The 23,994-nt window shown below is 39.9% G+C and overlaps 1 protein-coding gene across 4 annotated transcripts in view; it reads right to left on the bottom strand.

Annotated features, from left to right (window-relative positions):
* The window catches only part of THRB (thyroid hormone receptor beta), a 160,322-nt gene that overhangs the window by 66,347 nt on the left and 69,981 nt on the right, over positions 1-23,994 (bottom strand). Inside the window, exon 1 of one of the 4 annotated variants that reach the window (XM_031052407.2) lies at positions 10,156-10,226. The exons of 2 other annotated variants lie outside the window; for them this stretch is intronic. The gene's annotated coding sequence lies outside the window, so the exon portion shown is untranslated. Of the gene's footprint in view, positions 1-2,333; positions 2,361-10,155; positions 10,227-23,994 lie in introns of those variants that run through there. One more of the 4 variants, XM_005152830.3, reaches the window with a different exon arrangement.

Below are 23,994 nucleotides of genomic sequence, written 5' to 3'. Positions count from 1 at the left end.
CACCCCCTCTTGGAGTGTAGGCTACTGATGCTGATGGGTGAAATTACATCCAGCAGACAGATGTGCTGCCTTCAGGTGCCAGCTTTCTGGAGTTTACTTCAAACGTGAAGCGAGATACCAGAGAGAAAATTTATCTGTAAGAGTCAATATCCTCAAAAATACAAGGCAAGTCCTACAACTCTCAGCTGGAGATAGACAAAGAGAAGAAAAAGGGGCTTGTTCATTAACAAGAAAACTTAATAGAATCTAGAGACCAGTCTGCAGGAAGATTGATGACTGGCTCCATACCAAGACATCTGCAGTAGATACAAACATAGAAACTTCACTAAATGTATTGTCTTTTACTCACAACAAGGTTTTTTTATGAAAACCTGTTCCATTTTCTTAAAGATGGCAACAGAATCTCCACTGAATAGCACCTCCTGAGTTCATAGCACATTTACAACTGCGCAAAGCACCATTCAATGCTACAAATGGTTGCACAAAGCAGCAGAACACCAGAGAATCCAGGCACTGCTAGGAAGAATCTGGGACTTGGGATGTTAGCCTTTGCCTGTAGCGTTTTTGTTGTTTGGTTTAGCAGTCCCTCGAATATTTAACAGTGCCATACATTCTTCTTTAATGCAGTCTCATGAAGATGGATATTTTATACAGAGTGGGTTTTTTAAATAGGAATAAGATTTTAAGCTGCTAAAGAAAATATTTGTTTGCATTTGTGTATCACTGAAATAGCTAATAGTCTGGAAGTAGATCAACCTATATGCAGTGTCAAAAGTCACATTTACAAGCTAAGTAACATAAAATAACTTGTACGTTTTTTTGTTGCTACTGCACTGTGAAGAAAGCTTCTGACATGCAGAAAAAACATTATTTTTATTATTATTATTATAATCTATTGATTTCCTAACAGACTTTACAATGATGAAATCAAATGGAAAGAACTTGCACTGATTTCATTTAAAAAAAAAAATCAAGATGAATATATGAGCAATAACTTTCCATAAATCTTAGGCATCTGTAATTAGAGTTCTCCAGGTTTTTGATCTAAACCTCGCTTTTTATTTGTGGCCCAGATATAACACTTGGTAGATTTACACAAGAATGTAATTAGAGTTCTCCAGGTTTTTGATCTAAACCTCGCTTTTTGTGGCCCAGATATAACACTTGGTAGATTTACACAAGAATGATCGCAAATAAAGCTCCTCTTTACAATGATCATCGGTTGCCTGTCAGATTGGATAACGATGAGATTCACAACTGAAATACTTTTGACTTTGCAAAAGCAAAAAGCCAACAAGCAGTCTGATCCTGAATCACAGCCTGATCCTGTTCCCATTTAAACTCAAGAGAACTTCTACCCACTGCCTGTATTCTTTCATGGAAAAACAGAGATAGCTCAAGGCATCAGGCAAGGTAGGCAGCAGCCTAGAGCAGAAAGCTGCCTACACCAACCAGGAGGAGTGTGATGCTCATTTGCAATTTCACAGCCCTCACTAGTACACCATCTCACAACTCAAATGTACTGACTGAGACCAAGGGCTTCAGGTTATATTTTACCAGGCTATGATACCCATCATCTGTAAGTCTCAGCTGCTCTGGATAGCTGATTTCTGAAATAGTCTTCCATCTTTAAAGCATGGTATTGCCATGTAATTTACCTCCCGAAGAAATCTACATTTTCACATATTCACCAAATGAACCCTCACTTGATGCTGCAGAATATTAGTTTCTTTCCATATTCTTTTACAGCTAATGGATATTTTGTTTTGCCCTGGTTTTTAAACCCATGTAAAACCTCCACGCTGATTTTAGTTCCATGCTGCATAGACTTCTCCCAGAAAAGACTGACATTTTTCTTTCTGTGGCTTCAGGGAATATTTAAATATGTTATATAAAAAGAATAACAGCTTCAGCAGGAATACTGAGAGACCCCCATTGTGGCCAATGTTACCTACCTAGCAAGGACGCACAGAGCTGGAGATCACATCAGAGATGAGAGACGGGAATAGGAAAGCTTCAGTGCTGCAAACCTGATCTGTTGTGCATAAGAGCATTTCCTCTAGCTTTTGGGAGACCAGGATGGGTGTCACTTGCCTGGCTTCAGGAGTGAGCTCTGTCAGCCCAAATTCGCTAGTTTAGGGGTGGGACTTGACTTAGCTTCCACTCCTCTCCAAAGCAACTCTCGCTATGGGCAGCTGGAGCAGGTTCATGTATAAGTGCCATAAGGAACCCCAAGAACTAAGCCTGAAATAACCTTCAGATTCCAAGAAATAGGCGTCACAAAGCAAAACCTTCATGCACTTATCTACAAAGGACTCCTGCATTGTGCTTACCATTTTGATCTCCAAATAAAGTCCTTGGTCCCTCCAGTGTGCAGATGCTCAGCTCCTTCAAGGAACATAGGATAAAGCTCATATTCAGTGTGTTAGTCTTTTTTCACTCCCTCTTCATATAGAATCATAGAATAGTTTAGACTCCTAACATTTCATCTTTCTGGTCTTCCTTAAGAGTCAGAAAATGTAAAGAAATCAGTGGGTGTTTTTAGGCACTTTAGTTGCCAAAGTATGACTTGAATGGTTATATTATATGATTCAACGCAAGTAAGCCTCTTGTGTCCTCACCATTTCAAGATTACCCAGAAGATTACACTTCCTTAGAGCTTTTGTATTGCCAAATCAGAAACTTGAAATGAAAATCCAGTATTTGCAAAGTCTTAGTCAGAAACCATAGCACGTATCACTAGCTTTCAAACAAAAACACAGGGAAAGCAATTTCACCAAAAAGGAGGAAAACTTAGAAGAATCCATTGATTAGAAGACAACAGAATTACTACTATTCAATTCATGGGTTTTATGTGATAATAATTTCTTGTTTAAAAGACAAGAGGGGATGTTTAAGATGTCACAAAAGTACTGTGGGACTTTAACTAAGAATAAAATACCCCTGGATGTTGCCAAGAGAACTGCGAACATTTTTTGAGGGAGTATATTTTGACCTGGTTTTCCATGCGGGAATACTTTCTCAAAATAAGGTCAATACCAGATTCCCACTTTAGCACTTCAGTCTTTTAGCAATGGTCAATACACAACCATTTGCATGAATTCTTATTTGGAAATATAAACTTGAAGTTTTTACGTATTACTGTAGCTGGTTGCGAAGGATTTTCATTTTGGTACAATGCCACATTACTGAGTATGTGCTAATGCTCTCACTCTTTCTTTATATTGCTATTACAAGTCAGTCTGCTGGTAAGGAAATCTGGGTTCGTTAATCTTGCCAGTACTCTGCACTGTGTCATGTGCTGCTCATTAAGAACCACAGGCAACTAGACTGTCTCAGGTGATTGGTTATAAAAGTGACAGGAGCCTTTCCCATCCCACTGGCAATAAAGACATGAAATCTGCCACCACCAAAACTCTCGGAAGAAGGAAAGTGGCAAGTGCTAATTAAAGAAGGTGCCACGGTAGGCTGTACAACAAACAGCATTCAGAATGAATGCTGGAGCGTGAAGGACAGAAAGCTGCTTCCTCTTTCCAAGAAACATAGCAGAAAGTCAAACACTGAATAACCGCTCTGAAATAACACAATCTGTGTGCATTTTACTGATTTGTGTATAGCAATGAAGCATCCTTAAGCCCTGTGTTACAAATTTTATTGCAGCTTTCAATGGGCTTTTAGCATTTTGACTAGTCTGAAGTTCATTCTTTCATCTCCAGTCCAGTGGTGAATTTGTCTGTCCATACACACTAGCAAGATGGGCACTGCTGGAATTCCATAAGCAGGATTTGCAGTAAATGCAGGGAGAAGTAGTGGAAGACAGAAAAGTTTGGAAGGGTTTTCATCTTAGAGTGTTTTATATAAATTCCAGGATATGCAGTTATTAACTGGGACTACTATAGCATGTCTTGCATGAGACAAGGGAATACCTCACCATGTGGGACAAAGGGAGATTTGCTAGCTGGTGTATGTCTCTTGTAAATCCAGGCCATCAATGCTAGCTTCAAATACCACACCTACCCTAAGCAACCTCTTCTATTTCTCACCTCTTCCTTTAATTAGAGTGTTTTTCCCAATACAGAGTTCTCATACTGCAAATTCAACTCCCAGTGTCCTGCACATCCACAAGCAATGCTAGCATTCCCTCCTCTCCACAGCTAACTTTTATGCATTTCATGAGAACTATTACTATGGTCTTCCCAATCTTTATTTTGCAAACCTAAACAGCTGTGTTTCGGTCTAAACCTTTACTTTGAACTCAAGTTTCCTATGCTTTTGGTACTTCTCCATACTCTTGTCTAAACTCTTTCCTGTTGCTCATTACTTCTCCTACAATACAGCACTGGGGCGGGTACTCCACCTGGGACCTCAGCTGGACAACATAGTTATGTACATGTTATTCAGTCATTACTTAGAGAAATCTACACTATTTCAGATTATTTCCTCTAGAAATAATAGGTCTGCTTTCACATGCAAATATATGCATTCCTCTATTTCAGACCTGATGTCTAGATCTACCCTGCCTAAGATGGTTAAACTTCCAGCAGTTTTGCACTTGAGTGATAGCTGCGGAAGACAGAAGGAAAATGTTGGTTAGCACTTCTGAAAATAAGACTAAGCTTTGCAAGACCATCTTTCTCAGCAATATGGAAGCTACCTAGATTTACTCCTATTATTGTAATGGACATTTTTATTATTGCCATGGATTAAATGCCATTACTGTTCACCTAAGAATATATTTAAATGAAGCCTTAAATGTTATTTTACAGGATTAATCAACACATCAGAGCACCAATTTTCATTCATGGCACAGAAAAGGTCAGTATGCAAATGCAATATGCTAAAAATGGATCCACTCTGAGTAATGCCCAATCAAGTTAATGAAACTGCATCCTGCAGACAAAGTTCAGCTTTTTGTATTACCTCTGATATTTTGAATCTGTTCTACAGACTAATGCTTGATTCAAAATGTCAGGGAGAAAAATAAGAAATTAAGTAATGCAGAAATAACTTTTTTTTTCATTATGCACAATCTATTTATAGAGTGGCAATTACTTTTTTTCCATGAAAAACTGTAATGATTATCAAAGTTTATTCTGCTTTTCTTCAATCTTTTTCTATTTAGAGTATATATGTAAATTGTAAAGTGGCTTACTACTATATATAGATATTAAATGAACCTTAGAACAACATTAGCATAACCTATCTTTTTTAGTATCACGGAAGCAACAATAATCTTTTGAGCTATTAAAATGCAACTACATAATTCTGAAGAGCAGTCTCGTCAGTATGATCTTGAGCCTTTTCCAAGTGACAAAGACTTTAGCAATTTTTTTTTGTTAGAAATTGTAAATGTCTAACATCACAGAAAACCAGAGAAGTGATCTAAAGACCAATACCTTCAGAAATGCAGGATTTGAATATTTTTTTCCTATTAATTATTTTCAGATGGATGGGGGGAGAGGGGGAAGTGGAAATCTTTTAAGTATATTATGTGTTACTAAGAGAGCAACTGAAATATATACAAAATACATAAGAGTTACTGTACCTGCAGAGTACCTATGGCAAACTGGTCAATTTTACGTATTTATGGACATGATAAGGGTGCTTAACACCTACAGACAATTTTTCCTGGGTAAAATTACCCAGAATCAATACTGGATTTGGTAGGTATAACAGCTGTATGCACTGAGATCTGAATCTACCCTTTCAGAAAGTCCTCCGAGGCTAGCACAGCCTGGAATAAACCATAATGGAAGCCAGGCACAATACAGCAAAGTACACAGGACCTTCCCCAGCTGAACTATCCTTATTTATTACGGAGGACTTCTGTTCAGCATAAAGCTACTGTCATTTGTAATTCTTCCCAGCATGAGATTTCATGCAGATAGGGCTTTACTGATTTTATTTTCCGGATATACTCTTCCTATATTTCTTTCTTAATAACCAGTATGACTAACAGCTAAATCCTCCCATCAAAGTCTTACAACATTGATAGGTATTAATACTGCAAAAATAGAAAAAAGAAAAGAAAAGAAAAGAAAAGAGAAAAATCAGGGTCTATCTTCATTTGCTCTTCAGTATTACATGGTTTCTAGATCATGTCAGAAAAAAATGGCTCTAAAGATGTAAAATTCTGAGCTGGTATATGCATTTTAACACTACAGACATGAAAATCTCACGGATCAGAACAAAGCTCACATCACTTGGATGCAGTTCTATGTAGAATAAAACATGGAGAATATGGCATTTTTCTCTGTTCTCTGTACTATCATTTACTATCATTGAATTTCCCCTGTCATCTTATTACTGGTTCACACTCAGCACCGTCAGATCCTTCTACAACTCTTCTCAGTTGATTTTAACACTGCCAGCAGGCTTGATTACTGCAGTGTTAATCCCCCTTTCCATATGTTGAACCACCCAGATGCTTGGACTGATGCCTATGGGACTTCATTGGTGACTTCCTGCCATTGTAAAACTTGACCATTTACTCCCTGTTGCTTCCTAACTTTTAACCTGCTATTAATTCATTACAAGAGTTTCCCTTTCATCACACAGCAGCTTTAACTCTTTGTAAGACTTCGGTAAAGAGCCCTATTGAAAACTTTTGGAAATCCAAGTAGGTTATAACCGCATGACATTTTCCTCCAAAACTGTTACCTCCCTTGGAGAACTGAGTAGACTTGTGAATTGTGACCTCTCCCTGTTATGCCATGCCGTTTAGCCTCCACGATGAACAACACAATCCTACATTTTAAGTAACACCCTCTTCCCATTCATTCCAATGTGCAGTGCTAACTAGCTATGGTTTGATAGCATTCATCATCTCAATCAGCTCTTTGCACACACGTGACACAGTGTTGGTTGTCAGGAAATTAATGGTTATGAATTATGAAAATTTAGGGGCTTTTTACATGATCATTACTTTCCATATATTTTTTTCTTTTCTGCTTTCTCCAAAGAAATAAAAACAAATTGAGGTATGGGAGAGAGGAGAAAGCTCTCAAAATGAAGAAGGTAGCTTTCTTAGAGTTCATTGCAATGGAAACCAAACCTAATCCCAATGGAGCAGCCCAAATTGAGGGTTTCTAAGTGCTCAGGTGACTTCAAAGCTTCAGAAGACATTTAAAATGCAACTCCCAAAGGAAATAAGTTTGTTGCAGTAAGTGTGCATCACTTCAGTATCACATTCCCTCCCTCTGCCCCATACCTTCTGTCAGTTGGATATCCCTTTTTCAACAGGGACACCAAAGTCTGAAAAACCTGCATGTTCTGGCAAGAGCCACAGCAAGGCAGGAGCTGGACATGGGGTAAGAGAAGTGGGCAGTGCCTCCCTCGAGTGGGAAGTCAGGAGCACTCATCAGCTCCAGCCAGGCACACAGAAGAGGATTAGGAGGACACCATGCAGGCACTCAGTCTGGGGTGACCTGCAGCACAGCCAGGAGGGAATGGGAACAGGGTAGAGTGCAACCTTTGGTTTGTGCACAGTTTCTCTCCTCATCTGACAAAAATCCTTCCTGATGAGTTTGTTGCTGATGTTTTGTTAGCCAAAGTTTCACAAATGCCAAGTTTGGGGAGCCGGGGTCATGCACCCCTAGACCTGCAGCCTCTCAGAGAAGCTGAAATATAGGTGCAGCTGGGGACCCCAGATAGGCAGGCATAGCCAAGGGGTACAGGGCCACCGGCTCCTGGCAGCTGGGGAGCATGTCCTGCCCACCAGCTTAGACAACAACAGGCACCCCTCTAAGGAGCAGTCTGCCAGGATAAAGACAGGGTCATCAGGGAACTGCCCTCTGTGTCTAGCACAGGCTTACCTAACCCAAGAGGTTTTGAATGGAACTTGTAAATCACGAAATTGTAATTTTCCATTTAAAATGTCACTGTGACACTCTTAACAGAGCCCTAATGTATTTCACTTCATGCTCCCACATAACAATAAGGCAATATTGTCAAAGTGCGTATGACACTGGAGCAGCAGGTATAGGCTGATGGTTTAATATTGTGCTTTTACTGTCATGTCTAAAGAATTTTGGCTGGCTTGTAAAGTGGATAGCAGACAAAGGGCAAAGTATAGTTACACACACCCTGTTTTATGGTTTGGTTTTTCTCATGTTATGACATGAGATGCAAGGAACACAGCACAAAGGTTTCTATATGCTAGAACAGAGAAATGCAGGATTCCGAACACACAAGAAAAAGCCACAGTGATATTCCTGTAACTGCTTATCATTTGAGATACTTGTAACTATCTGAATATATCCACAGATACACCTAGAGACACACCGAGAAAACCAGGAAAAGTTTGTCTTACTCGCTAACCAGCTGGAGCATAGTGAAAGTGTTCATTTGCAAGATATGCAACAAGGACTTCCTCTCAAAAGTGTTGCAGACTGTTGTTACAAAGTGTTACATTGTTACAGATTAATGCTCACTCAAAAGACACTATAAACAAATCAGCTCCTGCTTACTAGAACGGGTATTTTTTTTTTCCTGGCTTTATGATCATAATTTTACAAAGTAATTCTTATGGATCAATCTTGGTAAAAATACTGGAAATCAGGAATGTAAGAGCCACAGACACCTTTCCTAAAGATGTTTTCCAAGCAAAATCCAGGTCCCAGTTCCCTGGATTCTGATGCTGAAGCCAGTTAATTTTTCCTGTGACTGTCTGAACAAGAACCCAAGCCTGAAAAAATAACAAGCTCTAAGAATACTCAGGTCTAGAAATGCATGTTCCATGAGAGCTTTTACTCTAAAGTAACCTTCTTCAACCATATATACATTTTTAAAGAAAGTGAAGGCAAGTTCTAAGCAAATCAAAGAACAAAAGGGAAAAGCTTCCACAAATTGAACTATTATACACTACAGCATTTTGCATAGACCCACAAATACATAGGTCAGAAAACAAAAACACATGAAAGAGTTGAAAAGTGAAACAATGTAGGTTTTAAGAACCAGGATTAATCATCTCTCTTTTCTTTGAAAAAGAGCATTCCAAAAAAGCATCACCAAAATGCAAGTAAGGCACCACAATAAAAAGATGTCTTATGTACCAACAAATACTTAGTGTTTGAAGAGACATCACAAAAACTGCATCACAGCCTTGAAATAGATACTTAATACCACAGACAATCCTTAGTTTAACTGGGTACAAAGAGAAGTGGTTTAGATGTCACTCTCTTTATGTTCAGCTCACAAAAATAGACACTTGCCTTATTTTTTTTGTTTGTTTGTTTGTTTTTTCCTGCTGTTAACAAGTCCAAAGAAATAGGGGGTTGTTCTTTTTGTACTTCAATGCATATCTTTGCTACATTAACCTGAAGTATATTTCATCCTTATGTTTGAGCTGCACGCATAAATATCAGAGAGGCAAGTATCACAGATCAAAACAAGCCTGGTTTAGAAACAGACTTTCTGCCATGATGTATCACAAGCAGAGAGTTAACTTTTTACTTCCCAAATCACAAAATATTCAATACTGAAACATTCTTTGACATGGTAACATCTGGTTCTTTAAGGGCACCCTCGCAGACTTCACAACTTTCACCTAATTTGAGCGTAATAGGTTACAGCAAATTTTATTGCTGCACTGGACACAATTCTTTTTGTGTGTGCTTTTATGTTATGCCAAAATTGCTTAAGTGCATATGACTAAGTCTGGGGGGGTGTTGTTTTGGCTTTTTTTTTTTTATAAGAATGTGTATACATTTAAATGAATGCCTTTGCTTTAGCTTTCAACAAGCAGTATTTCTGACCATGCTAAAAGCGCCTTGCTATTGTTTCTGTCTGTACCCACTGCATCGGCTCCACAAGAACTTCCCAATATATTTGATTTCCTGTAAATCACGCTGCATTTTGTATGCAAACCTTACACAGAGTGAAAGGAATTTAATGAAATGTCCTTGACAGCCCATCACAGATCCCTGCTCTGTGTGTGAGAAGGTGGCAGTGATCTGACCCAAGCCAGGCTCTGTGTTTGTCTTGCTCTGGCAGAGGAGAGCCCACCAGAAAACTGCTGGCTTCCCCTTTTCAAAAAGCTCTCTAAATGCCACCTCTTGAAGAGCATGGAGAGAAAACACACATTTAGGAATCAAACCACTCGCTGCAGCTGAGCCTGTGAAGCAGCAACAGACAGAAAGAAAAGAGAGGACTCACCAAGATACATCCTGACGTAGGGAGAACAGTTTTGGTAGCAACCCTCAACAGACTCAAAGCTAATACCCTGCTTCTCTCCTCTTTTCTTTTCTCAGTCACCCCCCCCCCCCCCCCCCCCCCCCCCCCCCCCACTCCTAATTTCCCCATTTAAGGGAGAAAATAACAAGGCAGAAGATGCCAAGAGACTTTCATGACATAAACAATAAGGCCTTCCTGTGCCAACATTTCCTTTAAAAACACTTGCCAATAAAGCTCCTGGTGGCCAGCAAGAGAAAGAAATGCCGAAACAGCCATGACATGAACTTGGCATATTTTCTGACTCACTCACTTCCCCTGAGACAATCCCTCCAAGAGAATGCTGAAGGATAATGGGAAAAGAGAATTCCTTCCAGCAAGATGGACTTCAGCTGCCCATGCTATACAAGAAAACTGCCAATTAACTTTATTTCTGTTTACCTACAGCCTCACTCACACAGCCACCTCCACTGCCATGTTTCCTGACTCACACGCTCATGTTTGCACATTTGTTTTGTAATCCTGATATCTGAGAAATGCAAAGAGACTTCTAAAAAACCCCATAAAAGTCCTGAGAATCCCGGACTCCAAATAGTTTCTGAACAGCAGAGAGAAGGATCAGTGATTGATCTGGGTAGCCAAACACTTGGCTGCTTCACATATTAAATCCAAATTTCCTTTTTCCTTATCCCTGCTATTTCTACTTCTTTTATATTTTTTTTAGTGTCAGACACACTAGTCTATAAAACATGAAGGATACTCACATATTTTGTATATCTGTAATGAAAGATTGTCAGGATTATTTTGTCTCGTCAATCCATCTCATTTTGAGTAATACCATGTTTTCAAAACTAAATGGCATGTTAAGAACAGAAGCTGAAATCTCTGTGGAAATCAGCATCTTACACGCACAAACACGCATTCACTCACTCACTCACTCACTCCAGGGGTACGGCTCTCCCCTGTCTCAAGTCCCTTGTGGGCAGGAATGCGGGGGTTCAGCTGTCTGCTCTCATCTGTGCCTTCGTCTTCAGCCCCAGTGCAGGATGACTCTTCCTGGGAGGCGAAAGCCCAGGTCCCAGGGAAGCAGAAGGGTAGGAGACAGGCCAGCGTTGTGCTGATGGCAGTGGGTAACGCGGGTAGCAGCAGCTCCTGCCTGTCCGAGGGCAGGGACAGGCAGACGAAACAGGTCTCCAGCAGGATTTTACTCCAGGACTACCACCCTGCTTCACTCTTCTCTAACGCCAGACAGAGCACAAACCCTCACCTTATCCAAAGGCACACCAAGCAGAAAGTTTCGTTGCTCTGAGGGGGAGCCCTGCTATATTCCTGGTTCAGTCTTGCAATACAGAGACACCACCTCTTCCTTCCACATGTACCCGATCCACAGGACTATCCAAAGATCCATCCATCCCTTTACGCGAACTGTCACCCTGTCACTGAGTTAGCTCATGCTCACTCTCTGTTTCTAAGAAGGCAGTGAGCACTGCCAAGCGCTCCTCACTCAGCTAAGGGTTGTTATTGTTGCTGGGGTTTCTTTGGTTTTGCATTCAACTCCTTAGATTAGCATCAGAGGATCACATATCAAAATAACCACTAGCAAGGATTTGCTGGCCTGCTCAGAAGTGAGGGTTCACCATACCTACAGCTGCCTAATTTTACCATAATATAGTCTGATATCATACACCTCTGGTTTCTACTTTCTAATACCTCGTTTGCTGCTTTAGCATTTGAGCTTATGTCACACTCAGAAAGTCTCCTATCTCTCCTCTAAGAGCCTAACTCTGAAGACATCTAGCAATCATATCTAAGCCAGTGCCACCAGACTGCACACACTGTTTTGGGTTTTCTGTGGGGAAAGAAAAAGTATATATATTTTTTTTTGTATTCCCAGCTAGTATGGCTCTGCTGGTAAAATAGTGTACTATATGCTAAATGTATTATAGGCTACAATGTATTCAATCTACATTAGGAGATATTTACTAGCTCACCTTTACTCCATCATGACTGCTGGGTACCTTGTCAAGAAACATACACATACAAAGTGCAAGATTCTTTTTTCTTAACCATGTTTTTCTGCCCACTTGCACAGTGAAAACTGGTTTGTTTTTAGGTTTGTTTTCATGAAAACCTGAGAAAATATGTGTTTTTTTTGTAACACCACCAGGGCAAGCCATCTGTGGTTGGCTGGCAAACTCCAGAATTCAGGGCTGGGGCAGAAATATTTAGGAGTCAAAAAAAGCTGACTTGCTCAAGAAATTAAAGCCCTTCTGACAATCTTCCAGAGAGCCCCTGAGGAAAAGGGAGGGAACCAGAGAGACTCAAGGAAAATGGATGTAAGCCCAGCATGGAGATTCATGCCAGAACGGTTCCTGGCCAAGGAAGGTTGGCAAGTAGACAAATACAGGCTTTCATAGGCAGCATTGTAAACAAGACATTAAAAATATTAATTCATTTAGATTTTAAGCACCAAGATGAGATTTACTTAAGAAACAGAATTATGCTGGAAATGGCTCCTCAAACAATTCAGCTGAATGTCAAAGCTTTTTCTGAACTGTATCAGGCGAGAATACAAGGAACCGTTGACACTACGATCTTCAAACATTTGATCATATGGCAAGGCCAGGAAAACACAGAAAAAGGCAAAGGAATGCTTGAGCGCTGGGCACAAACTCAAGCCCTTGCAAGGAAACTGCATTCACAAATTATTTTTACCTTCATTTCTACACCAAAATAATAAATTGAAGGGGCAAAATGGTTTCTTAAAACCAAGCTTCCTTTTAGAAATCTTTTCAAACAAAACATAAATTGCCTCTACCAAAACACTTTATTTTCAAGTAGGAACAGTCATCTAGAACAGAATGTCTTTTTGTGTGAAAGAGAGTTTAAGCAAACTTTCAACACCTAGGACTTCTTAAAAAGTTTCTTCTCTCCTACAGGAATCAGCATGGCTCCCCTTTTCCCCTTAGAAAACACACACTTATTCTAAATGATTGAATATATATATTCTAAATTATAGAATACATACATATTTTATATGTAATAAATATTTTTTTAATGGATTGGAAAAGTAATTTTCTCCCAAAGCAAACAGGCAGCTGGGACAACTGAAGTACACCAACGCTTTTTTAGTGTACACAGCTAGTGTCATGTCATCTTAAGCCTGATATAGCCAAGATCTTCTTCTACCTGTTAGTGAGTAGGGTTCACAAGCTCACATACCAACAGGGAAGCACATGAGAGGACACCCACAGAGAAAAACAAGTGCCTTAAACAATGAGAAAAAGATGAGCTGCAGTCACTGTACGAGATTCAGGAACTGAGAGAGTCAGGAATTGGAAGATTCCTGTACTGGGTTAAAGGAAAGACTAACATTTCTTGAACTAATGAGGGTGATCCCTCATGGAAATCCGTGGGTGCAGCCTGTACCCAGTGAGGTCTTTTTCTCTGCTCAGTAGCACCAACAATGCTTGTAAAATGCCACATGCGGAGAGACTGAGATATCTCCCTTCAAAGCACAAAAAGCATTTTAAAGAAAAGGCTAACATTCTCCATTACCTTCAGCTACTTAAAAAAAGCACAGACTTAGTAAAAAGGACAGAACCGCATTCCATCTTTTGCAACCTAGGATATACTATACACTGCTTCCTTAAAACAAGAACAAAAAATTCAGCAATAAAAACACCCTAATAAGCTCTTTTCCTTGCTCATATCTATAGCCACTCATAAACTTATCTTCAGATTTCCACAGTATTTGAAATGGAAGATCTGAGCAAATGAAAACCTCCAAACACAGACTTGCAGAAAGAATAACTCCATCCTGCTTAGGAATGAAAAAACTAAAGTTTAAAGAATATGAAATTTTGTAATAGCTTAAATATCTAAATGCAAACGTAAGTAGCAACACATGAACTACACAAATTCTGTAGCACTCTTGATCTTACGAATCATGCTATGAAATGTACTTGCTGCACTCTCAATGCTACCAGACTGAAATACTGGCATCTCAGATATTTTGAAATTATTCAAAAGCACATTTAATAGCATTAATCTTAATAAGTCAGCATTCTATCTCAGGTGCATATGTTTCAAAATGTTCTAGCTGACGGTATTTTTATGAAGGCTATTTGCCTGTTACGTACCACAACCAGTGCAACTTCACAGTGCAGGGAGGCATTTTCATCACACAAATGGAGAAGCCATTAGCGAAATGCTGCTTGGCAAACAGTAGCTCACACACTGAAGCTGCAATATTATCCCAGCTTTTCTACATATTAAGCATGGGACTATGTTCAAAGTAAACATGTGGTCATAATTAAATAATAATTATGACTAAGATTTGTGTAACACCATTCATCCAAATAGTTTAAAACATTAGGTAGATTTGTAAACAATGGGTCTAATCCTGCACCCTTTACTCAACATAATACCATGCAGTTCAAATGGGCTATGTAGATCTTGTCTACACGCAGACTTAATTGTCCTCAATTAACTACATGTGTCAACACTCATTCCAGTGCTTCTTGTTCCTGTTCAGCTTTATTCTCTTGCTGCTTACCACAGGTGAACACACTCTTCATACACTCTCACTAATTTAGCACCACATTTACAGACACTTTCCTACACGGATCCCACAGGGCTTTTCAAATCTCAACACAGCCTCACTTTTCCTACACGCTTCTACTAAGACAAATATTCTTCTACAGATGAGGAAGTTTACTTGTTGTTAGTACACTTAAGGGACTGACCATCACAACTGAACTGCATCTGTAAACTCAGGATGTATGATTTCTATTCTCTTAGGTTAATCACACAAATAGCCTTCTTAGCCATCACACTCTAGAGTAAAAATACAGAAGAAGGTTAGAATGGGGGAAAATTCTGTAGTTTCTAAAAATAAAATATATCTGGAAGCAGACACGCTCAAATCACTTTTATGCATCTGTGGTACAAATGATGTCTGTTACAGAGAGACAGAGTTGCTAAACAAGTTAAAAAAAATAATAAATTGAGAAGAACTTGTGGACTTCCTGACAACTTGTTGTCAGTCTGCCCTGACAGCCAAGCAACCAGAGAACAACGGGAGAAACCAGGAATACCCGAGTCAGGTTTCCTTTTGGCTCTGCTATGGACAGTTACCTAAGTTCTTTGCTTTGGCTGCAGTATTTGTAAGCCAAGCCAAAGCATCCCTTCCTCCTATGGATCTTCTGGAAATAATGAAAATCCCTAGGGCCCTCTGAAGACAAATACTGTTTACTTGTGATAGCTATTTTGTATTTCCTTTACCTTTTATCTTTAAATTTGCACAGAAGAAAGTCATTGCCACATTTCACTAGCACCATGATTTAATAAATTTTCCTTTGCAAGAGGTATACTCAATTTTAGCTCTTATATGCATTCCATGTAACTTGGCATACATCAGAAAGCCATTTGTTTTAGCATAGACAAAAGCAGTGTAAAATGTCATTCACTGCTGAACTGTCAGCAAAGCTCACACCAGTGGGGCAGTGCAATAGGTTGGGGTTTTCTCTTTAAAATCTTCTGATGGGTTTAAAGCATTTTTCTGATGTGTTAATTCAGAAAAAGTAAATGCAATAATTGTCACACCTATGTACAATTTGGTTAAACCTGAGAAGAATCCAGTGTCACAACTGCAACCCCTACTATAGAAGAAATCCTGCAAAAGTCAGGAGAAGAAGCTGCATGGCTGCCAGCTCGTAAGGACACAGATCGCCTTGTTCACTCATTACACCTACAGCTATGCAATCTTAATCCCCATATATAGGTAGCATTTATGGACCCTACATGAGTGAAAATGTGGATGTTAATGTTTTAATTCACAATACATTAACACTTTGTTTTAATATACAATGAAAAGGCTACGTTATATCAAAGTGCATTGCCTTCACATGCGAGGGTGGGGATGGGGAAGTTTGCTTATCTGATCAGTTGTACAGGCAGCATCCATCAGCAGCACAAACAGGCAATGGGTAGGGGAGCAATCTCGCCCTGTCCAGCCAAGAAAGCAGAAGAGGTGCTACACTGCCTCCTGCAAAGACACCCAGAGCAGCATTCCTTCTCAACAGCACCTCTTCATATATTTTTGTGGTGCCTGGGACAGGATTGAAGCTGTAAAAATTGAGCAGGCTCCTTCCCTTCCCATGGATCAGATCTTGCTTCAGAGACCATGGCTTAAAAACTGAGTCAAAGCAGAGAAACCAAGAGGAATTCCATTCAAAATCAGTCTGTAGCCTCCTATGCTCCTTATCTGTGCCCTGGTTGGGGTCAGGCCAGCAAGAGCTGGCAAAAGCACCTCTGGCACTGCTCCACATTCACAGCCCAGACAATGAAGGGATCCTGGGGAGAAATGGGTGTCATGCTGCCAGGCACCAGAGCTGCCTAGAAAATACACAGACTTTCAACACTACCTCGTAGCAGATCTGTAATCCTGGAGAATTTATTCACAGTAAGCTGTTAGTCACACCACTCAGGATATACAGTTCATTGATGCACCACTAATCACAGCACCAGAACAATTAATGCAAGGCTTTGATAAGGTCACTGGGGCACTGTATTTCAGCCAGGAGGGCTGAGAAATTACCTGAAGTGAAAACGAACAGTACATGAAATGAAAGCACACAGGAAAAACAGGCTTGGTCATTTGAATTTCTAGAACTGCTTATCTTGCTTAAAAAAGCAATTATCAGATTTGACACAATGGCAAGCTAGTCCATGCTTTCAATTCACAGTGGTAACTGGCACTTGCTTAGAAAGCTTTAATGTTTAATACTAGAAATGCAGAATCAAATTTGCCTGAGATATAAGGCATGTTAGTCAAAACACCCAAATGTTTTAGCTGACATTATGGTAGTTATATATTGCAATAGCTCAGGAGTGCTCCTGATAGAAAAAGCAGCAGCTCCAAAGGATAATAACCATTTCAGGCACCTTAGCTAAATGCCCCTGAGTCAGAGTTGGCTTTAAGTACATCAAGAGAAGATCTGTAAAGATGTTCAGGGGCAAAGTCAAGAAAGCCAGCAAGTCAAAACTCTTCCTGAATCTAATTAAGATAAATGAATGTACAAACTTCAATTTTTCTTTCATTTTAAAATAGTTCTTATTGCATTTTGCTATCACTCCTATAATTTATTTATCACATATTCAGCCTGGTACTGATTTTATCATACACCACTGATCTTAACATTTCATACACTGTTATTTTGGGGCTGTTGCATCCCTGAAGATGTAGTACTCCAAATCTCTGTAAGCACAATGGATTCTGAGTATTCCACGGTACATCTTCCTGACATGGAAGTAGATCCAGTGCACAGTAAATATGCAGCTAATGTCAAAACACTTCTTCAGACCTGACCAAAGTGCTGGTTGCATTTAACACTGAATAATGATCAGATAGAAGTCACTTTTTTAAAGAGGGATGACATTTCTGAGTGTAAAACACAGGCCAGATGGACTAAGGTTCTTTGCTTTGATAGATTTTTCTCCAGGCTGAAATTGTGCTCTTGTAGAGACCAAGACGAGGTAAGAGTTCAATTCCATTGTCCACACATGACTTCACGTATCCTGCTTGGCTCTGGACCCTGTATGAACCTAGGTAGGGCACATGTACAACCAGCCAAGCTAGATGCCTACCCTTGGTCATCTCTCCACAAACCAATTGCTGTTTATAAAACACCTGAAACCTTGAAAATTGTTTCCCTCCTATTTCTGGTGGGCTGGGCATTCAAGACCCTTCAGGATCCTGGATTTATTTCTCCTCCACATATTGGAGCACCACAAATGGAAGATGACTACAGTGATTTTTACAGACCTCACATCTCAGCAGAGCATATTCATATTCTTCTAAAAGGGAGATTTGAGACCTTCATTCTGGGGTGCACACGTGCAGCAACCAAGAAAAACCACCAGTATTCCAAGGCAATTTCTACCGCATTAGGATGTGGCAGAGATCATCTAGAAATTATAATCTCTTCTATCTTTGAAATGCTGCATATTATGAGACCTCAAACTGAAAACTTTTATGACGGATAATCTTAGCCTCTGTCTCATTGGATGGGCACACTTCAACTTGAAGCTATTAGCTTTTTAACTATTAGCCATTTAACTTTCCTTGTGTTGATATTTCTTAAAAAACCACATATTCTAAATATCTAAACAGGAAACCTGAAAACTAGGCTAAATTCTAAAATACAATATAAAATGTGATGTTCCTGCCTTATACCTGAATCACATTCTAATAAATGTAATGTAGCTGTGGGAGGGCATTTTCAAAAGGGAGGAAAGTCCTAGGAAACAAAATGCTTTTAGTAGAGTGCTGAATGTCTTTATTGAGTATTTTTAGCCTGGCCTCTTGAGATGCTCTGCAAACATTTGCAAAACTCTAAAACGGAGCCAGTGTTATGTCACTGTCTTTGGTACAAATAATTTGTTAGGAACTGTTTTGTTCTGGCACAGGGATATATCGAGAAAATGCGTGAACTGGCTTGTTTTCTTAGGGATTAATGTTGTTTGTCAACTGAAGGCTGTCTTTATGAGTAAAGAGCAAGGTGCCAAGAAGCACATTTTACCATGCCAAAGTTAAAGGGAGGAGTTCAGAAGCAGTCTTTTATTATGTAATTAGTTTTATCAAATGACACAGATCAACTAACAGGAGATAACTAATAGGAAAAAGAGGTCTAATGAAAAAGTAAGCTATCAGCTGGATGCTCTCCAGAAAACAATTATCTCTTTAGGTAAACAAGTACTACTGTTGGGAGGTCAGGCACAAAGTGCAAGGAGTGGAAGTCTTCTTAGGATACCAGCCCTCAGTGGAGTTGAAACAGAAGAAAGCAGTGGGATGAACTGAGAAGAATGGATGACTTGTTATTACAAGAGCTAGTACTATTAGATTAAATTATTCCTATCTGGTTTATAGATATCCCTCTAGGCTTCTTGTTTGTTTGTTGGTTTTTGTTTATTTTTTGAAACACAAATCAAAGCACTGCTTGCCAGATTAATATCTCTATTCAAAATGAAAATTAGGACTATAACAAGAAAAGCCACATTCACCTGTTCAAGAACAGATACCAGAATAACTTTTTTTACAGCTAGGAGAGAAAATGGCAGCTCACAGATCTTATTTTATCTTGATTGCCCTCCTAAGTCTGGACAGCATTATCACAAAAGGAAATAAGGAATTTTATATAATATTCTGCTTTATCCAGAATAACGGAATGTAAGTTTCTGGAAGGTCATGTGCACTCAGGTATCCTTTCCATTATTTTCCCAATTGCATCATCTAAACTAGTCGGACAAATCAGACTCATGTGGCTCACATTCAGATTACATCAACTTCTAATTCTTAATTTGAATCATATTTCACATTTCCCATTACTATTTGCTTATCTGGCTTATATCTAACATATGCAAAAATTGACCGACTATTTTAGGTGGTAAAATGACACCAGGAACGTGTAACAGCACAAAGACAGGTAAAAAGCCTGGCTGGGGAAAGGAAGAATATCCAAAGATGATGATTTAGTTGACTGAAGACTTGTGCACCCCAAGCATCTTGAAGAGACGCACCACTGACCTTTACAAACATGCTTTGAGAGTTTTCAGTGATGTAACAGAAGAGTTCTATTATGCTATTCTTTCCCTTCATTCTCTCCCTCCTCCATCATCAGTGAACTTGCAAACACTTGGGACAAAGAATTTATAGGAAAATGCTCTACCTCTTGGGGTTGACAGTTGTACCTTTACTGCAGGGCTGTGAGGACCATAGGAGAGTTTCATATTTATTTATGGTACACTCTAGCAAGGACTGCTAGATACAGAACTATTAAAGGAACCTAAAAATCAGTAGTTAAAAATGGAAATGCCAACCACTGCTATTCCAGAAGTATGTTAAGAGCAGGCATAAGATGTTTATGAGGCCTTGGCACATCTTGAGCAGGGCTGGGTAGCTTTGCCAGTAGACAGTGGTCCATTTGGTTGCTGTTAGCATGTGTTTCCATGCATGGAAAGGCTGAGTTACAAAGTCCTAGTTTAGATAAGACATCTTGACAATCCTGCATCCAGCTGACAGCATCTGCAGGGACAGAGGCTTCAGCCTAGACTTAAACAGCTTAGACTTAAACTTGCTGATCTAGACTCTCAAAACCCTTCCAGCAGAAGCACTGATATTCTCATTGGCCTGGGCATGGCACAGGTTTTACCACTCCATCTCAATAGACTAAGTAGGGTATTAGGTTGTGGGGACTCCATAATAAGATAGTCTGGGAAAAATAAAAGCAAAAAGAAAGTGAGAGCGCAGTGCAGGAATGCAAATGAGTGAGCTCACACAAGCACAAATAGAAAGCAGGTTTAGCTGAGGAATGAAATAACCAGAAGATGAATTTATTCCATCTGTCAATCCACCTTTAAAGCCTTGCAACAGCAAAGACCACAAGATTCATGGCTTTCACATCTCCAAGTGACTCCACAGAGTGGGGATTCTTTGCCAAAAATAGTCAGCCTCCAGAGTCAGTCCTTGGCTGGCAAACCTTAACCACTCTGATATCCAGACCTGCACAGGGATGAGGTCATTGGCCATGATCAGCACATCAGCATGTGCGGTGCAAATCTCAGTGCACACAAGAGCCAACTTCTCCCCTAATGTAAGATCCTTTGTTCCCACAAAACAGGACAGTACCACTGTGTTCTCTTCATCTCTCTGACCCACCACCACCTCCTTCTTGCTCCTTCTTCCATCATTTTCCCTTATGTTAGAATTGACTGCAAGGTATGATGCCATCATACTGGGGCAAAATCATCCTTGGCTCTGTCCACCTTGAAAAGACTAGCAGAGGAGAAAAACTGGCCAAGCCAGGACAGTGAGCAGAACCAGAAAAGTAACCACCACCACTCTCACCATGATCACCCAAAAATTCAGTCAACCACCTTCCTTCTTCAAAAGAACTTGCCCAAACTACAGATGACCATTTGAACTGCACATCCTTTCTCTCACAAAGGGTTTCTAGCAGGCTTTGATTGTATGTGCTGTGCACAGACACTGAATTTCCTAACGTTTTTCTTTAAATCCTTTCCCTCTTCTATATCCTCGGTGGCAAGTATCTACTATGTCTACCAGAAAACTAAGTAGCAGGGGTTCCTGGACTCAAAGTCCGATATCAAACTGCTTAATGCTGGGCAGTGATTTTCTGGGTTCACCTAGGCCACTTGAGTTTATACAGCTCTACCTATAACATTATGAGATGACTCTTTCCATAAACTGGTATACATCCTAGGGTGCAGCCGGAGTGATCTCCCAAGATCATCATTCCTCCATGCCTATGGCATTCCTGCAAACAGCTCCTCTGAAAATTATAAGCTTTAAGGCAGTGTTCTCTACACACAAACTTCCTTCCCCATGTCTCTCTGGGAAGATTCAACCTTCCTGCCCCAGCATCCTTGACACCAGACTTGTCCCTGTGGCACAATGTGAACCTGGGACAAGCTGAAGGAAAGGCATTCATGCTTACTCCTGCTTTTGCAGTAGAACCCTGGCATTTTTGACCTGTTCCTAGGAGTACTAAGGCTAAATGCAGAGCATTGCCTACCCATGGTTACAGTAAATACCGAGACCCTTCCACAAAGACTGAGTTGGTTCAGGAAGCATACCTGAATATAGGAAAAAAATGATTATATGGAATGTGGGCAAGAGAAGCCATCCAAACAAGAAAGCCTCACTTGACCAGATCATTGACCCTGCCTAGGAATGCAAGCATCATACACAAGAGGAAAGTTATCTGCACTCAAGCTGCAGTTAACACCCAGATTCAGATGCTGCTTTTCACAAGGACAAGCTCTGTGAAAGGTCAGAAGGCAATAAATCACACTGCATTTTGGATCACCTTATTGTTTAGGACACACAACAGAAATATGAAAGCTGTTTGAAATTAACAGTGAGTGATTACGGGAGGCAAATGTAATGAAAACAACAAGAATCTCTCAGCTAGAGGTAAAGAATATTCAGCCAAACCCTTCCTCTGACTCCTACTGAGAACAATGCAATATGGAAATAACCAAAATCACATATTAGAAGAATGAAGACTGAAGGCTTTCCATTATCATTTTCCAGAATTATTAATTGACAGCTTTCTATGTCATGACAGCATCTCAATCATAGACCTTTTATATCATAAACATACTGCATATATTTGAAGATGGACAAAAATTTATCATTATTCTGTCTATTAGTACACTGAGCATTTGGTCCTGGTCTGTTTGCTGTTATAAAATTCAAACTAGGCAAATTGATGAAAAGAGATTAACAGGTTTAACAACACATGCGATTAGTTGCTGTCATACTAAGATAGAGATTCTTATGCATGTTAAGTGGATTATTTAATTAAGTGATATACATTTCAGCAGAACACACTGGATAAGAGTGTGTGCAAGATGCATGAAATGAAGGTGTTATTGCAAATTCAATGCACATAGGTGGGAACTGTGACACAAACCATTGCTAAGGATTATCCAATACTTCCCATGATTTTCACATGCTTATAATTTTGCCAGACTAATTGTTTGGGCTGAAACTTTCCATGTTGGATGTGTGCCTCAGGCTATTTTTTTCTTCCATCAGCTAAAACCATTCAGTGATTTCCAAGATAAAAGCCAGGAAAAAAAGATATTGTTTTACAACGAAAAAAACAGTATCTGGTTGCTTCTCCTTCAAGAATTCAAATACCCTTCTTGTTCTTAACAGGCAGAAGGTGCATTTTAGTCAGGGAAGTGGCTTTTGCTATGCCAGGTAAAATCAATTCAAATCTGATAACACTCCAAACCTTGTAAGAGGGGCTGGATACTGGCTTTAATGTCAGGTACCATTGACAAGCACTATCCTCATGTGAGGAGCGGAAGAAGAGATGTCTTCCCCACCACTGCTGCTGCCTGTGATGGCAGCCCAGGATGAAGGTCAGGCACTGACAAGAGCAGGACCAGGCTGACACAACAAAACCCCAAACCTGCTGAAAAGAGGAGAAAGAAGGTAAACCTGGCCCATGTAGACAGGGTCATGGGCAGGGTACAGAGCTTGACTTTGCAAACTGTGTGTTCAGTTTGCACAGCACTTAAATAAGAATAAATGCACTTAAAAGGACATCATGGCATGGTAACTCATAAATGGACAACACAAAGCTAAGGTTCTCGGGTACCAACTATAACATGCTGCTCCTAAATATTTAGGAACCTCCATGCATGAACTCTGTTATTTAGACTCTAAGTATCCCATAACTGCAGCCAGAAATAAGTCTTGTTAATCAGAAGATTCCTCTTTTTGAAGGGCATATAAACTTTCTTTGCTGTTTCCATGATTAGAAACCTACATATAAAAAATGAGAAAGATGAAGTACCTCAAACAACAATCAAGCTGATAAATCTTACTGAATTTTTTATGGAAATTTATGCCTTTGAAAACCTTCACTGTCTCCTTACAAGTCCATCTATACACATCTCAACAGTCCTGGGAGAAGACATTGGAGCTACCAAGCATGACTGAGAACAACCCATTGAACAAAACTCTTCAGAAAGTGAAGCCACTCTAAGGCTACTGTATAGCCCAGCACACACCTCACACACATACTACCCTGCTGTGGCAGCAGCATAGGGTTGGCGTGGGCAAAATTCCGGTGTCCCTGGCTTTGAGCAACCAGAGCTCAGACCTAGCTCCAGCATGACTGCTCCACCACAGCCATGACATGCCGGTGCACCCAAGGTCATTGAGCCAGAAGGCAGTGGCAAGGACAGGGAAGCCCTGAACTGCTCTCCTCTGCAGGCCAGTGA

This window comes from Melopsittacus undulatus, chromosome 1, assembly GCF_012275295.1.
Source record: "Melopsittacus undulatus isolate bMelUnd1 chromosome 1, bMelUnd1.mat.Z, whole genome shotgun sequence".
Lineage (NCBI taxonomy): Eukaryota > Metazoa > Chordata > Aves > Psittaciformes > Psittaculidae > Melopsittacus > Melopsittacus undulatus.
The sequence above is the reverse complement of the archived record's forward strand: the minus strand, read 5'-3'. Positions and strand labels throughout refer to the sequence as shown.